Raw genomic sequence first — 5000 nt, forward strand, 5'->3', positions numbered from 1 at the left:
CCGTTTTGGCCAGTTTTTGGCCTGTTCTTGCATTGCGCGGTGACCGTCGAGAGCGGAGCAAAACGTCAGCCATCTCAGCACCCTGGAACCCCCCGGGTGGCACAGGGCTGGATGGGGCTTTCGTATAGCAGGGACGGTGCTGCCTCTCGCTTCGCTCGCTGTCCGCCGCTCGCCGCTCGCTCGTGCAGCCAAAAATGGCCAGTTTTGGCCCGTTTTTGGGCCGTTTTGGCCAGTTTTTGGCCTGTTCTTGCATTGCGCGGTGACCGTCGAGAGCGGAGCAAAACGTCAGCCATCTCAGCACCCTGGAACCCCCCGGGTGGCACAGGGCTGGATGGGGCTTTCGTATAGCAGGGACGGTGCTGCCTCTCGCTTCGCTCGCTGTCCGCCGCTCGCCGCTCGCTCGTGCAGCCAAAAATGGCCAGTTTTGGCCCGTTTTTGGGCCGTTTTGGCCAGTTTTTGGCCTGTTCTTGCATTGCGCGGTGACCGTCGAGAGCGGAGCAAAACGTCAGCCATCTCAGCACCCTGGAACCCCCCGGGTGGCACAGGGCTGGATGGGGCTTTCGTATAGCAGGGACGGTGCTGCCTCTCGCTTCGCTCGCTGTCCGCCGCTCGCCGCTCGCTCGTGCAGCCAAAAATGGCCAGTTTTGGCCCGTTTTTGGGCCGTTTTGGCCAGTTTTTGGCCTGTTCTTGCATTGCGCGGTGACCGTCGAGAGCGGAGCAAAACGTCAGCCATCTCAGCACCCTGGAACCCCCCGGGTGGCACAGGGCTGGATGGGGCTTTCGTATAGCAGGGACGGTGCTGCCTCTCGCTTCGCTCGCTGTCCGCCGCTCGCCGCTCGCTCGTGCAGCCAAAAATGGCCAGTTTTGGCCCGTTTTTGGGCCGTTTTGGCCAGTTTTTGGCCTGTTCTTGCATTGCGCGGTGACCGTCGAGAGCGGAGCAAAACGTCAGCCATCTCAGCACCCTGGAACCCCCCGGGTGGCACAGGGCTGGATGGGGCTTTCGTATAGCAGGGACGGTGCTGCCTCTCGCTTCGCTCGCTGTCCGCCGCTCGCCGCTCGCTCGTGCAGCCAAAAATGGCCAGTTTTGGCCCGTTTTTGGGCCGTTTTGGCCAGTTTTTGGCCTGTTCTTGCATTGCGCGGTGACCGTCGAGAGCGGAGCAAAACGTCAGCCATCTCAGCACCCTGGAACCCCCCGGGTGGCACAGGGCTGGATGGGGCTTTCGTATAGCAGGGACGGTGCTGCCTCTCGCTTCGCTCGCTGTCCGCCGCTCGCCGCTCGCTCGTGCAGCCAAAAATGGCCAGTTTTGGCCCGTTTTTGGGCCGTTTTGGCCAGTTTTTGGCCTGTTCTTGCATTGCGCGGTGACCGTCGAGAGCGGAGCAAAACGTCAGCCATCTCAGCACCCTGGAACCCCCCGGGTGGCACAGGGCTGGATGGGGCTTTCGTATAGCAGGGACGGTGCTGCCTCTCGCTTCGCTCGCTGTCCGCCGCTCGCCGCTCGCTCGTGCAGCCAAAAATGGCCAGTTTTGGCCCGTTTTTGGGCCGTTTTGGCCAGTTTTTGGCCTGTTCTTGCATTGCGCGGTGACCGTCGAGAGCGGAGCAAAACGTCAGCCATCTCAGCACCCTGGAACCCCCCGGGTGGCACAGGGCTGGATGGGGCTTTCGTATAGCAGGGACGGTGCTGCCTCTCGCTTCGCTCGCTGTCCGCCGCTCGCCGCTCGCTCGCGCAGCCAAAAATGGCCAGTTTTGGCCCGTTTTTGGGCCGTTTTGGCCAGTTTTTGGCCTGTTCTTGCATTGCGCGGTGACCGTCGAGAGCGGAGCAAAACGTCAGCCATCTCAGCACCCTGGAACCCCCCGGGTGGCACAGGGCTGGATGGGGCTTTCGTATAGCAGGGACGGTGCTGCCTCTCGCTTCGCTCGCTGTCCGCCGCTCGCCGCTCGCTCGTGCAGCCAAAAATGGCCAGTTTTGGCCCGTTTTTGGGCCGTTTTGGCCAGTTTTTGGCCTGTTCTTGCATTGCGCGGTGACCGTCGAGAGCGGAGCAAAACGTCAGCCATCTCAGCACCCTGGAACCCCCCGGGTGGCACAGGGCTGGATGGGGCTTTCGTATAGCAGGGACGGTGCTGCCTCTCGCTTCGCTCGCTGTCCGCCGCTCGCCGCTCGCTCGTGCAGCCAAAAATGGCCAGTTTTGGCCCGTTTTTGGGCCGTTTTGGCCAGTTTTTGGCCTGTTCTTGCATTGCGCGGTGACCGTCGAGAGCGGAGCAAAACGTCAGCCATCTCAGCACCCTGGAACCCCCCGGGTGGCACAGGGCTGGATGGGGCTTTCGTATAGCAGGGACGGTGCTGCCTCTCGCTTCGCTCGCTGTCCGCCGCTCGCCGCTCGCTCGTGCAGCCAAAAATGGCCAGTTTTGGCCCGTTTTTGGGCCGTTTTGGCCAGTTTTTGGCCTGTTCTTGCATTGCGCGGTGACCGTCGAGAGCGGAGCAAAACGTCAGCCATCTCAGCACCCTGGAACCCCCCGGGTGGCACAGGGCTGGATGGGGCTTTCGTATAGCAGGGACGGTGCTGCCTCTCGCTTCGCTCGCTGTCCGCCGCTCGCCGCTCGCTCGCGCAGCCAAAAATGGCCAGTTTTGGCCCGTTTTTGGGCCGTTTTGGCCAGTTTTTGGCCTGTTCTTGCATTGCGCGGTGACCGTCGAGAGCGGAGCAAAACGTCAGCCATCTCAGCACCCTGGAACCCCCCGGGTGGCACAGGGCTGGATGGGGCTTTCGTATAGCAGGGACGGTGCTGCCTCTCGCTTCGCTCGCTGTCCGCCGCTCGCCGCTCGCTCGTGCAGCCAAAAATGGCCAGTTTTGGCCCGTTTTTGGGCCGTTTTGGCCAGTTTTTGGCCTGTTCTTGCATTGCGCGGTGACCGTCGAGAGCGGAGCAAAACGTCAGCCATCTCAGCACCCTGGAACCCCCCGGGTGGCACAGGGCTGGATGGGGCTTTCGTATAGCAGGGACGGTGCTGCCTCTCGCTTCGCTCGCTGTCCGCCGCTCGCCGCTCGCTCGTGCAGCCAAAAATGGCCAGTTTTGGCCCGTTTTTGGGCCGTTTTGGCCAGTTTTTGGCCTGTTCTTGCATTGCGCGGTGACCGTCGAGAGCGGAGCAAAACGTCAGCCATCTCAGCACCCTGGAACCCCCCGGGTGGCACAGGGCTGGATGGGGCTTTCGTATAGCAGGGACGGTGCTGCCTCTCGCTTCGCTCGCTGTCCGCCGCTCGCCGCTCGCTCGTGCAGCCAAAAATGGCCAGTTTTGGCCCGTTTTTGGGCCGTTTTGGCCAGTTTTTGGCCTGTTCTTGCATTGCGCGGTGACCGTCGAGAGCGGAGCAAAACGTCAGCCATCTCAGCACCCTGGAACCCCCCGGGTGGCACAGGGCTGGATGGGGCTTTCGTATAGCAGGGACGGTGCTGCCTCTCGCTTCGCTCGCTGTCCGCCGCTCGCCGCTCGCTCGCGCAGCCAAAAATGGCCAGTTTTGGCCCGTTTTTGGGCCGTTTTGGCCAGTTTTTGGCCTGTTCTTGCATTGCGCGGTGACCGTCGAGAGCGGAGCAAAACGTCAGCCATCTCAGCACCCTGGAACCCCCCGGGTGGCACAGGGCTGGATGGGGCTTTCGTATAGCAGGGACGGTGCTGCCTCTCGCTTCGCTCGCTGTCCGCCGCTCGCCGCTCGCGCAGCCAAAAATGGCCAGTTTTGGCCCGTTTTTGGGCCGTTTTGGCCAGTTTTTGGCCTGTTCTTGCATTGCGCGGTGACCGTCGAGAGCGGAGCAAAACGTCAGCCATCTCAGCACCCTGGAACCCCCCGGGTGGCACAGGGCTGGATGGGGCTTTCGTATAGCAGGGACGGTGCTGCCTCTCGCTTCGCTCGCTGTTCGCCGCTCGCCGCTCGCTCGCGCAGCCAAAAATGGCCAGTTTTGGCCCGTTTTTGGGCTGTTTTGGCCAGTTTTTGGCCTGTTCTTGCGTGGTGCGGTGACCGTCGTGAGCGGAGCAAAACGTCAGCCATCTCAGCACCCTGGAACCCCCCGGGTGGCACAGGGCTGGATGGGGCTTTCGTATAGCAGGGACGGTGCTGCCTCTCGCTTCGCTCGCTGTTCGCCGCTCGCCGCTCGCTCGCGCAGCCAAAAATGGCCAGTTTTGGCCCGTTTTTGGGCTGTTTTGGCCTGTTTTTGGGCTGTTCTTGTGTGGCGCGGTGACCGTCGTGAGCGGAGCAAAATGTCAGCCATCTCAGCACCCTGGAACCCCCCGGGTGGCACAGGGCTGGATGGGGCTTTCGTATAGCAGGGACGGTGCTGCCTCGCGCTTCGCTCGCTGTTCGCCGCTCTCCGCTCGCTCGCGCAGCAAAAAATGGCCAGTTTTGGCCCGTTTTTGGGCTGTTTTGGCCAGTTTTTGGCCTGTTCTTGCGTGCCGCGGCGACCGTCGTGAGCGGAGCAAAACGTCAGCCATCTCAGCACCCTGGAACCCCCCGGGTGGCACAGGGCTGGATGGGGCTTTCGTATAGCAGGGACGGTGCTGCCTCTCGCTTCGCTCGCTGTCCGCCGCTCGCTGCTCGCTCGCGCAGCCAAAAATGGCCAGTTTTGGCCCGTTTTTGGGCTGTTTTGGCCTGTTTTTGGGCTGTTCTTGTGTGCCGCGGCGACCGTCGTGAGCGGAGCAAAATGTCAGCCATCTCAGCACCCTGGAACCCCCCGGGTGGCACAGGGCTGGATGGGGCTTTCGTATAGCAGGGACGGTGCTGCCTCTCGCTTCGCTCGCTGTCCGCCGCTCGCCGCTCGCTCGCGCAGCCAAAAATGGCCAGTTTTGGCCCGTTTTTGGGCCGTTTTGGCCAGTTTTTGGCCTGTTCTTGCGTTGCGCGGTGACCGTCGAGAGCGGAGCAAAACGTCAGCCATCTCAGCACCCTGGAACCCCCCGGGTGGCACAGGGCTGGATGGGGCTTTCGTATAGCAGGGACGGTGCTGCCTCTCGCTTCGCTCGCTGTCC

This window comes from Musa acuminata, unplaced genomic scaffold (assembly GCF_036884655.1).
Source record: "Musa acuminata AAA Group cultivar baxijiao unplaced genomic scaffold, Cavendish_Baxijiao_AAA HiC_scaffold_1126, whole genome shotgun sequence".
In the NCBI taxonomy this organism is placed as follows: domain Eukaryota; kingdom Viridiplantae; phylum Streptophyta; class Magnoliopsida; order Zingiberales; family Musaceae; genus Musa; species Musa acuminata.